The 17,474-nt window shown below is 37.5% G+C and overlaps 1 protein-coding gene across 1 annotated transcript in view; it reads right to left on the minus strand.

Moving 5' to 3' along the window:
- Positions 1-17,474, minus strand: part of LURAP1L (leucine rich adaptor protein 1 like) — a 49,169-nt gene that overhangs the window by 28,807 nt on the left and 2,888 nt on the right. The window lies entirely within an intron of this gene.

Below are 17,474 nucleotides of genomic sequence, written 5' to 3' on the forward strand. Positions count from 1 at the left end.
ACCCCATGGACTGTGTGTACTCCACCAACCTCCTCTGTCCATGTGATTTCCCAAGCAAGAACATGCCACTTCCTTCTCAAGGGGATCTTCCTGACCCAGGGATAGAACCCGAGTCTCCTGCATTGGCAAGTGGATTCTTTACCGCTGAGCCATCAGGAAAGCCCCATAAAGTCCCATTCTATATTGTTGTTGAGTTGCTAAGTCATGTCCAGCTCTTTGTGACCCCATGAACCACAGCATGCCAGGCTTCCCCGTCCTTCACAACAATCAGGGAAGCCCCATCCCACATTGTGCTGGTGGTGGTTTAGTCACTAAGTCATGTTGATTCTTGAGACCCCATGGACTGTAGCCTGCCAGGCTCCTCTGTCCATGTGATTCTCCAGGCAAGAATACTGGAGTGGGTTGCCATTTCCTTCTCCAGGGGATCTTCCTGACCCAGGGATCGAACCTGGGTCTCCTGCATCGCAAGTAGATCCTTTACCAACTGAGCTATGAGGGAAGTCCCCATCCCATATTTTAATACAGAATAAAAGCAAAACTACTATAATAAAAGTTCAGACATACAGTCAAATATCACTAGAATTTATAATCATTGTCTAGAAGTTAAAATTTTGTTGGATGCAATTTAAAACATAACCAATGTTGTGCCTGCTGCTGCTGCTGCTAAGTGGCTTCAGTCGTGTCCAACTCTGTGTGACCCCATAGAAGGCAGCCCACTAGGCTCCTCTGTCCCTGGGATTCTCCAGGCAAGAATACTGGAGTGGGTTGCCATTTCCTTCTCCAATGCGTGAAAGTGAAAAGGGAAAGTGAAGTCGCTCAGTCGTGCCCGACTCTTAGTGACCCCATGGACTACAGCCTACCAGGCTTCTCCGTCTAAGTTCCTCTAAAACTAGGGAAATTTTTTTTTTTCTTTTCCCATTGTCCATCTTCTGATTCAGAGATGTTATTCTTGCAATCAGCTAAAACTTGACATTGGTCCCACCTAACAGTCTATATATGGCTTCTCTAAACTTATCAGAGTGATTCCCATTACCATTCTTCAGTAATAGCATCTTTCTAGGCTGGTTATACAGTGTCAGAATTCACTGCTCAGATAAAGAGCAGCTGGAGGTTATGTATTGAACTCTGGGAAATAAGCATAGGTACCATAAGTAAAGCCCTGTGACCGATGTCAGAAATAGGAGGAATCCTGGTAGCAGTGCTTTTTAAATGTAGTGGAGGTTTTATTTTGATAAAAGTATTCACAGTTTGAATTTTTGTTATATTGTTTACATAATCCCACTTAGAAAATTTAATAAGTTTTAATAAGTTTAATAAGTTTTAATAAGTTCAGAATAACTTCCAAAGTGACAACAAAGAATTCTAACGATAATCATATTGCATACAAAATTAGTAAAGCACTAGTTTATGATGTGTGTGTGTCTATGTATTTCACCTAATTTTCACAAAAACTTTGATGGATATCATCCTCTTCAAATTGCAACTCAAAGAGGATCTGTAACTTGCCAGCTTCATACAATTGGAAACTGATGGAGCTGGGATTCAGTCTGAGATCTATAATGCGTGGTCACGCAGATGCTTACCTGCTCTTTTCCCCTCTGCAAGAGATCAGAAAACAGTATTCATGCACACCTTAAAGAAAAACAAACTACTCAAATATTCAGTCTGACAAAAGAAAAAGGAATGAAGAGTTGGAAAATCATGTTGCAAGAGGAATGACAATTATTCTGCCTGCCTAGGAATTATTAAGGAAATATTACATCATTACAACAAAAATATAAGAAACAAGTTAACTATCCAGTATTAGGGAAAGGCACGGAAAACTGAGTATTTTTCAGGGAATAAAAATTAAGTTTAGAAAGATCATATAGGAAAAGGCTTATAATACAATGTCCAGCAAAAAAAAAAAAAATGAGCTACAAAAAGTAAAATATAAGGTGTAACTTCAACAATGCAAAGGAAAAATTACAGGAGAAAAATACTTTAAGACAAAAATGTTACACTAGTGGCCTCAGGGTAATATAATAATTTTTTGGTCCCTCCATCTTTTCCTTGTATTTTATGTACTTTCTAAAATGTGTATCAGGAATGTATATTACATTTTAATCAGAAAACTACTTTAATTTCAAAATAAAGCAGTCAGAATTATACAATTAGTGCATAGATGTCATTTGGATACTTAAAACATAATTTTTTTGCTTAGAAAATATCAACATACTAATAAAGGCAACTTAAATTTATTGAGGGCATATATTATAATCATATAATCTGTAATTATGAAATTATACCTAGTAGGAAGAAAACAAAAATTTTTGACATATTTATATTTTGAATAAGTATAATCTTTTCTCTTTCCTTGTTCCAAAAATACTTTTGTCATTTTGTTATTCTGCTGCATACTTTCATTGCTCAGTAATAAACAGCATGCTTCCTTGTTTATGAGTATTTCAAAAAGACAGCATACTTTAAGGATCCCGTAATGTAAAACACATGGAAACCATTTAGTTCTCAAGAAAACTTAAGAGAAAAATAATATATTAAAAAATACAGCTTTTGTTACATGGTCTTTAGTGAAAAAAGTGAAAGTGTTAGTTGCTTGGTTGTGTCCAACTCTTTGTGACCCCATGGACTATATATAGTCCACAAGGCTCCTCTGCCCATGAAATTCTCTAGGCAAGAATACTGGAGAGGGTAGCCACTATTGGTCCTTAGTGCCAGTCAAATCATATTCAAACTTCTTAGATTAGTATTTTCTATTCATTTGGGTAATTTTACCTTTCCAATATTCTTTTCATTGACCCAGCATAATCTTCTCATCCACCTCAATCATTCTCATTACAGTTGAACAGGCAGTCAGTGCTTTATACGATCCTAAATTTGCTCAAGCTGATATTACTACTGACAGTTATTCTCCTAATTACTTTCTAGACAGCTTTATTCATTTATTTCTCCACTACTGAGCTCTTAAACTTTGCTGAATTCTAGAAATGAAATAACTGAATGAGATTCTGGCTTTGAGAGAACATATAATCTTATGAGGGATATAAAAAAAAACAAAATACAGTATTATCCATGATATGACTGGAACAATAAAAAATCAGAGTTAACAGGAAGTGGGAAGAATGAGGATGGGAAAGAAAAAAGATGCAGACAAAAGGAATGGCATGTACAAATGTCAAGACAAGAGTGTACACAGAGGACATTGAAGAAGTTGAGGTGGAGTGATATATTAAGATGTAAAAGATAAGTGTGTATGGACAGTATAAAGAGTTAGATATAATTTGTTTCCAATAAAAATTACATTTTATTATTGGTCAGAACCTTTTGGCATTAGACCAGAATTTTCAATAATGTGGAGGTTAAATATTGCTATTGTTTTAGTAACAACCTCATGCCTTATCTGATTGATTTGCAAGTTACCTGAAATTCTTGTCTGAAATTCATTTGTATTTTTCCTGGCGTTTATATGGTAGTGGGATAAAGATGATGTTTAGGATGTGTTTTATTTACTTGATCTCTATTCTAGAAAACATTTCTAGAAGCAGAGATGGGGAATAGTGTCCAGGGTGGACATTTACATAGTTAAATGATTTGCAATTGAGAGTTTCCATCTGTCTTTAAGGGCCAATAACGAGTGAGGATTTGGAAAGATGTATATTTACTATAGATATTGGAACAACTAAAATATCTGGCTGGGGCAAAGTTAATTTCATGTATAAGGTCAAGAGAGAGAAAATAGATTCACACACTTGGAAATGAGTCTAACAAGAATCAACTTGACATTCTTAGTACACACTTATTTTATTTGTTCTCAGAGGAGTTAGTGTCCTTGAGTAGCACAGAATTCTTACAAAAAGGCACTGGGTTTCATGTAGATAAATTTTTCAAGTTATTTGATCCTATTGACAAAAAAATCAACTCAAAGATGTAAAAGAAAAACTAAAAAGGCACAGTGTATCTCTCCTTAAGGAATACTGGGTGAAATCCAAACAGAATCAGTTTGTCATAAGACTGAAAGCAAACAAACATAACACAACAGTTAGTATTAAGAAATTACTGGGCATTCCCATAATGATATCTGGACTTTGGGAATTAACATATAAATGGAAATGCATCTCCTCTATTTATGTTGGCTGCTCCACAGTATCCGGAACAACCGGTTTGGAAAGTGGGAAGTCTGGCCTGGTCTCAGTCTACTGTAAATCGCTCTGTCTCTATATCTCCATTTCCGACTCAGTAATGTGAGCCTTTGATAGTGCTCCTAGGAAGCTTAGTTAGTCGTTCATGGCTTTAAGTAAAAGTGTTACAGACTCTTAACAGTAATCATTTTAACCCACCTGCTTGTTAATGCCAATAAGGTAAGATAGTTGTGCTGGGATTATTTAAAAGTATCCAACACAGAAAGTAGTATCCTTTGGTGAATTTAGCCTTGTTGTTTAATTTATTGACTGCTAATGACATTATTCTGAACTCATTTTGTTTATTAATTAAATCAAAATGTTTGGGCAATTCCATTTTGTGTCGGCACCATCCTCCAAAGCCTGTGGATTCTCCTTGTCTATTGCCAAGTAAAGTTATGGCTCACTAAAAAGATTGCTTTGTATTGTGACTGGAAGGAATACTGTTTAAAGAAATTCTTTCACTGTCTTCTTAAATTCCCTTTAAAGCTATAGTATATGTTAATATTGGAGAAGGAAATGGCAACCCACTCCAGTATTCTTGCCTGGAAAATCCCATGAACAGAGAGCTTGACATGCTACAGTCCATGGGATCACAGAAGAGATGATACAACCTAACGACTAAACAACAATACTACATTAATACAATACATGACAACCATTAAGATCTCTTGATCTTAAAAATTCCTCCGAAATTCCTAATCTCATCATGACTGCAAATGCAGGAGGCCAGGGTTTGATCCCTGGGTCAGGGACATCCTCTGGAGGAAGGAAGGGCTACTCACTCCAGCATTCTTGCCTGGAGAATTCTATGAACAGAAGAGTCTGGTGGGCTATAGTCCTTGAGGTTGCAAAGAGTCAAAGACGACTGAGTGACTAGCACTTCTTATCATGTATGAATCCAGATGACATTTTAACTGCAACAGAATAGAAGTAGTCAATTGCTTCACTGAATAAGTTTCCCATCTTCTGTGAAACTGGTGTTTTTTAATCTCACTTATAAATGTAAGTCATAACTTGGTTGGAAAGGAGGGCCATTAAAAATTACTGCCAGTGAGCAACTGAACAAGTTCAAAAAATGCTTACCAGGACCCACAGGATATTCATCAGACTCCACTTTGAAGTACAGATCAAGGCAATGGACAATACTATGCTGATAAAAATCAACTCAAATAATAACCCAAAGAAATTATACCAATACAGACATCTAAGAAAATAGTTTCATTATGCATAAGCATACTGATATGAAAAATTCAAATGCCATTTCCCTGTGGTACCAGATTATCTTGAAGCGGGACACATGATGGTAGAGATGGCAGTTTAACTTCTGTATAATTTCATAGGCTGAAGGATGGTGGTTAGAGGGAGGGAACTGGACAGAGTGGAGGAAATTTCAAAATCCATTTCTAAGTCCTTATGTAAGTTTGGTCCCCATGAAAACTTGTGGGTTCATCCTCATGGGTCCAATGTCTACCAAAATAATCCTTGTCATATTCTAGTTCATTTGTTTCCACTGACAAAAAATACACATAGAAAGAAAACTATAAATCTCAACTCTTCATTATCCTGACTTTCTTCTCACATATTTATTCTGGCTTTTCCAAACTAACTTTTAAAAACTTCCAAATAAGGAATAATTGGAACAAGTATTACTTTATAAAGGAAACAGAAATTTTAAAACTGAAGTAGTAAACTCAAAATTAACAAGCAGAATATAAAAGTTAAAATTCTCTTTCATCAAGCTTGTCAGAGCCGTAGTTCTTGGCAAACTCTTAACATAGCCAGAGTAAAGGAAAAACAAGTGGGCATTTTTCAAGACTTATTTCAATATATGGATTTTACTATTAAATATAATGGCAGCCCACTCCAGTGTTCTTGCCTGGAGAATCCCAGGGACGGGGGAGCCTGGTGGGCTGCCGTCTATGGGGTCGCACAGAGTCGGACACGACTGAAGCGACTTAGCAACAGCATAATCCCCCAAAGGGGTTTGTCTGAATTTTAAATACTAAATTTAATATAACAAGATGATGGTCATAGCAAAGCTTGATTTATTACTTCTTTAGCCAAGTGAGTATAATATCAGGCAGAAGGCTATTATTATTAGCCACATTTACTAGGCAGATACTATACTTGAACAAATGAATGCTATAAACACTGTAAAATAGCATATGCTGCAAATATTACATTCACTGTCTAGTTGTTGTAACCTCATAACCCCATGACTGAGAAAGGAAGATGGCATATGTGAAAATGCTTTGTAAACTATGGTTTACAGTGCAAAATAACAACTCCAAGGAGAAATATTTTCTTAGACCAAAAAAAAAATGCTAAAAGAGTATTTACTTTTCCTGCATAGTCTTCTCTGCTCTTCCTCACTTAACAAAACTAGCTTCCAGCATCCTTGCCCCTATACAGCTTAAATGTCAGTAGTAGAAAGTGTCTAACATTCAAAATGTATTTACTGAATACCACCTAAATCCAAAATCTTCCAGTTACCCTTTCATTTTTTCATATGGAGCCCAAACTCTGTCTGAAAAGATGATTTTGTAAGAACAGGGTTTCTGGCATTAAGTCAATAGGAAGGTAGGAAATTGAGAGCATATTCTTCCAATTGTCCCAAATACGCTTCAGGTAGACACACTTGTACAATTTAACTGAGTGCTGGCCTGAGGTATGCTTCTGATTGATGTGAGGTGGCACCCTGTAGTGCTCTGTTGAAAAATATTCTTAGGACAGGTCTAAATTCAGCAGGAAAAAGTGATGTCAGTCATTAATTATGAATATACTATACATAGGAGGGAGGAAGGGCAATATTTATAATTTCTTGTGCTGAAACTTTCACTGAAGTATCTAGAGGGAAACTTTTAAGTTGAAGAATGTTTAAGGAAAAGTTGTGTTTTTGTATGTGTATGTGGATATGTGTGTAGGAGGATGTGGGAGAGCCTGCTGCTGCTCCTGCTGCTAAGTCGCTTCAGTCGTGTCTGACTCTGCATGACCCCATAGACGGCAGCCCACCAGGCTCCCCCGTCCCTGGGATTCTCCAGGCAAGAACACTAGAGTGGGTTACCGTTTCCTTCTCCAATGCATGAAAGTGAAATGTGAGAGCGAATTCACTCAGTCGTGTCCGGCTCTTAGCGACCCCATGGACTGCAACCTACCAGGCTCCTCCGTCCATGGGATTTTCCAGGCAAGAGTACTGGAGTGGGGTGCCATTGCCTTCTCCATGATTTCAGGACTGTTTTTGTAGCTTTTATGTAAAGTCCAAAATTATTTTAAAATACAGGTTTAAAAAAATTCCCCACATATTTGTAAACTTTTCCTGTTGGTAATATAAACAAGAAGTAGGAAGATTAAAAGCCGCAAAAGACCATGCAGTGTAGCTTCTTGGAGGGGAATAAAACCAAAACCACTTTGGGAAAGTGAGTAGTATTTAAAAGTTCACATAGGGACAAAAAAATTCTGAAGGAAACCCATGCAGTTGCTAGGTTAGTAGTGATACTAACTTATCTGATGCTGGGAGGGATTGGGGGCAGGAGGAGAAGGGGACGATAGAGGATGAGATGGCGGGATGGCATCACCAACTCAATGGACGTGAGTCTGAGTGAACTCCAGGAGTTGGTGATGGACAGGGAGGCCTGGCGTTCTGCGATTCATGGGGTCACAAAGAGTTGGACACGACTGAGCGACTGAACTGAACTGAACATATCTGATAGCCATTTTTCATCTTTGAAATCTACTTACAAATTAAAAACCGAAAACTTGGTTCATTCTTTGAAACAGTCTCCAGTTCTAGAATCTTATAATAAATCCTGAGGAAACCTAACTTTCCTCATTCCGTCCATCTAATTTACCCATCCGGACATTGCTGATGATGTCCACTGCGAGTTTGCAGACTGCCTTGAACACCTCAGACACAGTGTTCCCAAGCCTGTATTGAGGATGTGCCAAGGAGAGGCAGAGGAGTGTGCCCCAGAAATCAGTGCTCTCTGAGTACCAAGGTGGACTGCAAAATAAATTATCATTTTCAACCAAAACCACATAAACTGTGTTATATATCAATATGTATTGTATATAATATTATAAATGATGTCTCTCTTTAAGTTCCTTTTTTTTCTTTAACTCTGGGACTTCAGAACCTCATTCCAGAATAGGAAAAGAAGACGGCAGAAACTAAAATGTGCATTTCTGTGTGCACCTAATGGAGATGAAAAGCATCCTTTCATTCCTATGTGGCCAGTATCCCTGAGAGTAACAGATTCTGAAACTGACCATATGTGAGAATAGACTAGGTCCTGAAACCAAGAAAAATTCTTCTGCATCACTTCACAGAGGAAAAAAGGTTCTTTTCTTTTCCTTCCTCCTTTTCTTCAACCTCCTTACCCCACTTCCTCTCTCTTCTCCCCACCCTCCCTCCTGTTTCTCTCTCTTAAGTCAAGTGTCACAGTAACAGATATTAGGAAGAAAAATGTCTGTCTTTCTTAACTAAGAACTTAAGTTCCAGGTGACTGGGCATGGCTGGTGGGAAGCAGTGGAGGGATTGGGGTTCTATGTTTGAGTCCCTAAAGGCAATGTTGTTAATGCTTTCCAAAGCCAAAAATTAGAACCAGGACTAAGATGTACTTTGATTTACACATTAAACAAATGCTGAGTCCTAAATGATTGCTTGGGCATTAGGGAAACAGAAGAAGTGCTTAATCATAGCTTCTGCCCTCAGGATTATTATAGAGAGGGAGAAGAAGATAGTCGTTTTCTTAACCAAACTGAAATATACAGCCAAAATTTGGCGCTAATACAAAGTGACAAATGAAGTCATTTACATATAGATAGGCAAACAGTGGAAACAGTGGCTGACTTTATTTTGGGGGGCTCCAAAATCACTGCAGATGGTGACTGCAGCCATGAAATTAAAAGACGCTTACTCCTTGGAAGGAAAATTATGACCAACCTAGACAGCATATTAAAAAGCAGAGACATCACTTTGTCAACAAAGGTCCGTCTAGTCAAGGCTATGGTTTTTCCAGTAGTCATGTAAGGATGTGAAAGTTGGACTATAATGAAAGCTGAGCGCTGAAGAATTGATGCTTTTGAACTGTGGTGTTGGAGAAGACTCTTGACTGCAAGAAGATCCAACCAATCCATCCTAATGGAGATCAGTCCTGGGTATTCATTGGAAGGACTGATGTTGAAGCTGGAACTCCAATACTTTGGCCACCTGATACGAAGAGCTGACTCATTGGAAAAGACCCTAATGCTGGGAAAGATTGAGGGTGGGAGGAGAAGGGGATGACAGAGGATGAGATGGTTGGATGGCATCACCGACTCAATGGACATGAGTTTGGGTAAACTCCAGAGTTGGTGATGGACAGGGAGGCCTGGCATGCTGTGGTTCATGGGGTCGCAAAGAGTTGGACACAACTAAGCAACTGAACTGAACATAGGATTTTATCAGACTTTCACATTATAGAACTCTTTAGCTCCAGAGATTTATAAATATATCTTAAAGAATCATGTGCTTTTTCTGCAGAAAAATTGTATCAATGAACAATATTTCAAATACCATTAAATCATTAAGTTTTATAGTGTGGTTATAAAATCACTGATTTAAGTGATGAAACTGGTGGCCTTCTGGCACCACTATTTTATCATCATCTTGTAAAATGGTAAGTGGCTTCCCTGGTGGCTCAGCTGGGAAAGAATCTGCCTGCAATGTGGGAGACCCGGCTTCAATCCCTGGGTCAGGAAGATCCCCTGGAGAAGGAAATGGCAACCCACTCCAGTACTCTTGCCTGGAAAATCCCATGGACAGAGGAGCCTGGTAGGCTACAGTCCATGGGGTTGCAAAGTTGGATGCGACTGAACAACTTCACTTTCATCTCCTTTCCTTTGTAAGATGGTAAGAGGCTAGAGTATGTTTTCAGATGCTTACCCATGAAATCCTATAAAGGGCTTTGTCTGTCTATAATCAATTACTTTTGTCCTTTTCTGCATTCTGAGCAATGACTGCTTTTCTCACTAAAATCCTATGTAAAATCTATCAGAGTCAATATTTTCTACCCACCTATTTCTGGCAGGAGGCATGGGCTCATAGGAGGAAACTGTGGAATGCTGGTAAATGTTCTCAAAGTAGTCGTCCAGTCCATTACCTTCCTTGTGGTGGTCTTGTCCACGATTACCATCAGCCAGATCCTAAGGAGTCAGTTGATCTGTAATTCACCTTACTCAATAGGAAGGATTTGTCAGTGTTGAAATGATCATTTCCTACTTGGGCAATAATAATTTCAGATGTTGCTTTTGTGAAAGTATGTTCCAGGCCTATTTAGCAACCTGGATATAGTTCATGCAGGACAAGAAGTTGTTTTGTGTGTGTGCATGCTGAGTTGCTTCAGTCATGTCTGACTCTTTGCGACCTCATGGACTGTAGCCATCCAGGCTTGTCTGGCCATGGGATTTTCCAGGCAAGAATACTGGAGTGGGTTGCCATGCCCTCCTCCAGAGGATCTTCCTGACCCAGGGATTGAACCTGCATCTCTTGTGTCTCCTGCCTTGGCAGGCAGTTTCTTTACCACTCGTGCCACCTGGAAGCCCTTTAATATCTCACTCTTGTGATTTTTTGCTTTGCAATTTTCCAACTCTCCATAAGATGTGCCTTCAAGGAGAGGGCAAATTGGTCAGTAGTATAGCTCTACTTTTATACATCACTGTCATGTAAGAATCAGCTTGAAGGATATTAGTTATTTCTTCAAATAAAGAATCCAGTGTTATGATTATGCCTGGCCTCTGCGAGTAGAATCTGTTTTGTCCTCATGAGCCTTCCAAAGTCTGAACAAATCTAAGATGGTTTTGAGACATGACCACAGAGGCACTTTAGTTTTAAGGATGGCCATTCTAGTTCCTGGATGTGGCATGAATCATCTTGTGCCATGTTAGCATTCTGACCCAACTTTAAAAAGTTTTGTTGATATTATTATTTTAAAAAACTTAACACAGAGATTATGTTAAATGGCAAGTGACTGATGAGAAGTACATTCCAGTTTGAAGACTTGGTTACTTTCTTCAAAGGAGTGATGAAGTGGTCTGATTAAGTCAGATTTCTATGGGTAGAATTTGATTCTAAAAGAACTACTGAATATTTGGATAATAATTTATTATTAAAAGCAAACTAATGGCTTTTTCATTTTAATGAGTGACTAGTTGAGATTCATATAAGTCAATTGACAGAATAAGATACAAATTGACTAGATAAATATTTCTTAAACTCTTATCAGTAATCTGTTTATATTACCTAACACCCCACAGGTCTTACCTCACAAGTGGGTTAGAAGTGAGAATGAAATGGCACAATTCAGGAAACCTATTTACAGTTCCAACTGGTACATTGTACTAATCCAATAAATGCCAGGTGACATGATAAAATATTATTGTGTAAAATAAGAAAAATAAAATCCACACATGTTAAATTCTGTAAGTGTATATATGCCTATACATGTAGGCAAAGAGATAGAGAAACACCCAAGAGGATTCACACCAAATTGCCAGCAGTGGTTTCCTTTGGGTAAGGAGTAACAGGGAAGATGTGTTAAGGGTAGGTGAAAAGAGACTTTTGTTTTCCTTTATATAATATTACTGAAAGTTTTATAATAAGAGAGCATATATTTAAATTAAATAGGAAACAATAATATTTTAAAGGGATACCAAAATATCCACTGGTAGTTGTGTGATGAAATTATTCTAAAAATGTCCATTCACAATAAATGCACATGTCATGGTGCTGAGATATAGCACTGCTTGGGAATAACTTGGATCCAGAAGATACCCAGTGGTTCTTGTTTGAATGAATGGCTGGGAAACCACTCATGGTGACCTAGTCAAATTATTAACCCCTGTGAGCCATAGTTTCCTTATCTGTAAAATTAACATAATAAATATTGAGCACAGTATTTATTCCCTTTTTTAAAAGGAGAGTTACTTGGGTTTTATTTTAAAGACTGAGACTTTTGAAATGTATGTTTGAAAATATAATTTTTCTTTATGAAATTCTATGACTAGTTTACACTGAGCACAGTTTGGATCAAGGTGTTTTGAGCACATATCTGTAAAGTCCAGGCAGGTGTAAGGATTTCTCATTTCTACTACTTTCTAGTGAGTTATCTAAGAGCCAAGCTTAATTTCAGAGAATGTCTCAGGGAACTAAAATGCTACCAGTGGTAAGTTTTTAAAACTCCAAGTCATGAACACAATTGAGCTCCAGCATTGAACTCTGAGCCTTGAGCTAGTCAAGGCAGGGCATTAATTCACCAGCAGCTTTTGTACTAAAGTATGTATGGGAATGTTGGTGATGGTGGCAAAAAGAAAGGGTACAAGTACTGGAAACAAGCTGATACTAAACATGTTCGTCCAAATCTTGGTTGTTCCTAAGATAGATGTCTTTAGTTTTTCTTCCTCCTTGGAGGGTTTATGGTAAATAACCACACAGTTTAACTCATTTGTAAATTCTAGAAGACAATCACACATGTACACTTAAACCTGAGTGTCAATATGGGCAACAGGGTTCTCTAAAGGGTGAAATGTAGCAACACAGGCTTAAAGCTCAGATTCTGACCCCAACCTACCTTATCCCCACTCTCTCAGTAGTTTTGAGCACTAATAGCAAGCCTCAATGCTTTATCTATAAAAAATATTTGTGAATAATATATTTAGTTATGATTATTATAAGAATGGGATAGTACATATAACTGTTAAACTAACACAGTGCCTTCTACATAGAAAAGTCTCATGATAAGTAACCAAATACTAGTCTCAATTCCTCAGATTTCCTAAAGAAATTAAGTTCTGCAATTCTTTATGCTACTATAATTTGCTTGCACTAAAGCTGGGGAAAGGCTTCACAGGTTTCTTTTTTGCTTTTTATGGAAAGGCGGTCTCTATGGAAGATCTGATGCATAAGTGCTGTGATGGTCAGTCTGATAGAAGAGGTGCCCGCACTTTCATCAGTCCCATCAAGGACTCTCCTTGTACGATCAACAGAATAGCCATGTCATTGACAGAACACCTATTACTGTCATCATTCTTACTGCTCTTGGATGCATCAATAATAGCTGATTTTTTAAATATTATTTCATTGGATTCTTATAATGCCTTATGAGAGATGCTTTAATCACTATGTTAACAGAAAGCAGAGTCCTAGAGTAGTTACATAACTTGCAGATGCCACATAGCAGTGAGTGAAAGGGCCAAGATTAGAATGAGGGTTGCTGAGAACTGGGCAGGCCCTCCCACCAGGGAAGATGGACTAAAAGTCTCTGCAAGAACAGAGTTCAGGACCTTGGCAGGCTGGTGGGCCCTGTGGTTTGTCTGCACTCTGACTTGCTCTAGGCTTGACTGGGAATCCCAGCTTGTCCAATTCCAAAGTTTACGAAGGTTCTACCGAACCAGAGGTTCACCACTTGAGTAGTGACTGAATAGCTTTAAAAGATAATCAAAAAGGAATGTTCTTCAAAGAACTGTCCCTGCCCCCCTGCAAAAGAAACAAAAATAACAACTTGTCAGGAATCCCAGAGATTCCAGCCATGAATCACGGTTTCAGAAGTAGTATCTTCAAAAACTAAAATCTTATGTGAGAAAGTGTTTTAATTATGATTCATTACCATAAAATGGAGGGTAAACAATGTTTTTATGCTACCAAGGAAGTAAACATAATCTTTTATGAGAAGTTAAAAAATCCTCATAAAGTTTGTGGTCTCTCAAGACTGAAGCAGTATGGTTGTACAACTTGAATGGAAGGCAATTCTTTCCATTTGGTGCACATTCCTGGGGACAGGGCAGGGCTCATCGGTTCTTTGATATGTTACTTTTTTTAAAGTTTTTCATAAATCCTCTAAATTCTATGTGTTTCTACCAAAGAATAATTACTACCTTTGCCTACACTGCTGTCAGTTTTAAGTCACTGTGTAAGGAAACACAAACCAACATAATTTATTAGATTAAGTATAACAACATTCCATGTGCAAAATAACAGAAGAAGCTACTGTTTAGGAATCAGATTTCTCATCTCTTTGATGTCTTTATCACTAATATTTAGCCCTTAATTTGCATGGTTATCAGCACTTTTAATTCCTTGTACAAGACACATTTGTCAGGAGAAATCTCCTGAGCTTCATCTTTTAATCTCAGCAGTTATGTCCGATTTCTACTATGGCATGCTGACATATTGGTTTGTAATCTTTCCCCGGCAAAATTATATCCCCGTCTTATCTTTTCAGCTGTCCTGTGAACTCATCAAGGAAAATGCCTTCCATGTATGACTTCTCAAGTATTTACCCAAGAGTTTTACATAAAGTTTTGTCCAATTGGAAAAAAAAAAAAAAACAACTACATGATAAAACAGTAACAATACTACTGAAACAGTATTATGGAACAAATGATAGAAATCTCCTAGCCTAATTTGAAACATGTCCAAAGCAATTGTGAAATTAATTTAGTGAAATTATTATCACTTTCTGAGGAAATATAGAGTAACTTTATTTTTTATTAAAAAATAGACAAACCATTTGTTATGAGAAGGGGCATGGAAAAGATAGACAAGAGAAAGTATTGATAAAAACCAAATACAATTCTATCCTTTTCAAAAGTTTTCAATTTATGTTCTAGTATTATTATGTGCCTTGTATTTATGTGTGTGTGTGTCTAGCCCTGGGTATTATCTAGAAAACTTTATTAAAGCAAGAGTTGAAGAATTAAGTGGAGTATTTGAATGCTTTAATAGTAAGACAAATAACTTAACTTGAAATTGTTTATCCCTCATTATTACACAGCTGCAAAAGCAGTTGCTAAAATATGGGATGAGGAAACAATATTTTCAGATTAGTCATTCTTAATGGCACAGCATTAACCATTCCAGTATGACACAGAATTGACTAAAATTCCAAAAATCTGGAATGTGGCATAAATAGGTAGTATATACTTCATTCAGCATACTTTGTTGTTCTGAACAGTAATTATCTAGGAAAGCAAACTTGGATGGGTCCATTAGATCCCTTCTAACTCCAGACTCTGATTCTTGAGTGATTACCATTATAACCTTATACATTTCAAAAATTTTCCAGAGTAAATCAACACACATAATGTTCAGTCTTAAACTAGAGGTATGGTACAGATGTTATTGAGATAACACTAAAATCCCTGGAACATCTTGTTAAAGAAAACTGCACTATAAAATTTACTACTAACTGGTAAACACAGATTTTGACAGAGATTATTTACATTTATTAGAAAAATATTTCAGATATTATGTGATGTTCTATAACTTAGAACAGTATTTGATAAGCAATATTTTAAGTCTTATTCTTAAGAAACCTTTGCAAGTGGAGTCTGCATAGATAGTAGAATGAAAAGTCCAAATGTAGGGCAGAGCCTCCAAAGATTGACTTTTTAAAGTAAGCATTTTGTACCAAATCCCCAATGTCTCAAGGCAGGCCTGGTACATTGTTGGCAGTCAATAAATATCTGTTGGTTATTGAATGAACCAATATCTGAAACTACCCATGACATGACATCATGATGACTTCTTTTTGTTGGTCCTTTAAGTACTGTAGGGGTTGTGACTTATCACAGATTTATGAAAATTATTCTGTATTTTGAAGAGAATTTATTGGGATGCAGACTAGAATGGGGGAAAAGCATAGTACATGAAGTCAGATGATATGCATTCAAATTGTGATTCTGTTTACTAACTAGCTGTGTGACCCTGGCCTGTTTCCTCAACCACCTCTAAGCCACAATGATCTCATTCCCAAAATGTGAAGATACTTCTTTCTCAGTTATGACCTGAGACTCAAATAATATGGCAGATAGTAAAACACTCTGTGAACTAAAGAGCAGTGAACAAATATTACTGGGCAGACTTTGCACAAGATATCAGACATCTATTTCCAACTTTGTTATAAATTTCCTATATATATCCCTGCATTTGCTTATTGTATTGTCAAATTTCCTTATCTCTAAATTGAAAAATATTTTACCCATTGGGAAAATGTGCTCTCTCTCAAAAATATCCTGATGGTTACTCTGAATTGCCCTACTGTATCAAATATATGGGCTTCCCTGGTGGCTAGGTGGTAAAGAATCCACCTGCCAATGCAAGAGACATGGGTTCCATCCCTGCGTCAGGAAGATCCTCTGGAGAAGGAAATGGAAACCCGCTCTGGTATTCTTGCCTGGGAGATCCCATGGACAGGGGAACCTGGTGGGCTACAGTCTATGGGGTCACAGAAGAGTCAGACATGACTTAGCGACTAAAACAAAAACAGCAGCAATCAAATATATGCCTGAAAATTTCCTTTTCCAATATTTTCCTTCCCACACTCTTCCTTCCCATGTGAACATATGCTATTCATGTTGCTAACAAGAGTTTCAAGGTTAAGAAGTTTGGCCACAGAAACAGCTCCTCCCCACTTCAATCTCTTTCATCTTCCTTCCTTTACGCCTGAGTCTCACAGACCTCTAAGAGCTTTGATTATAATATTTACAGATAAGAGTTAAGGTAATGATTCACAAAACCATAAAAGGAGATGAGAGAGAGACAATGAGAAAACCAGGTGTGTGTAAAGAACTTAAAGTGTTGAGATTCTATCTTAGAAAAGTCTATGGTGCCTTTTGTCAATGGTTAGCATATACATTTTAAGAGGAAAAGAAGGAAGTCTTAATTCCTGCAAGTGTCCAGAAAGTCTTGTACAAGGCTAAGGTGTTTCACAGGAAGGAGTTCTGAGGGCAAGACCCAAGCCTGATAATTCCAGATCATCCAGAAGAAAAATCTGTGAACACAAAGTAATGAGCATAAAATGTGGGTCAGGCATAAGTCCAAACAGGCTGACTCAGTGCTCACAGGAGAGGGCAGAAAAGAACATACAATTCACAGAGGACTCACCCCAGCTTCTCTTCAGGAGGATGCTAGGAGACAGAAAGAACTGTACAACTACATCTGTTCCACATTTATAACAAAAGTGCCAAGTCTACATAAAAACAAATATGTTGCTTTACAATTATGCTGAAGCTGGAGGTTTTAGCACCCACAAGAGTTACATAAAATGGGGGAAAATTATCTCATTGGCAGGGGAATATACCTGTTTTTGATTCCTTCCCTCTAAACTCCCATGGCCAGTGTTAGTGTTATCATTTGCTCAGTGGAGACCTTTATTAGAGGACAAAGTTGAAGACAAAAACATCTGCTCTGGCATAACTCCTCCCAGATGCATAGATAACTATGCTTCACGTAGAAAGTATAGTCAGTTTAATAATCTG

The sequence above is a fragment of the Capra hircus genome, chromosome 8 (genome assembly GCF_001704415.2).
Source record: "Capra hircus breed San Clemente chromosome 8, ASM170441v1, whole genome shotgun sequence".
NCBI classification, from domain to species: Eukaryota; Metazoa; Chordata; class Mammalia; order Artiodactyla; family Bovidae; genus Capra; species Capra hircus.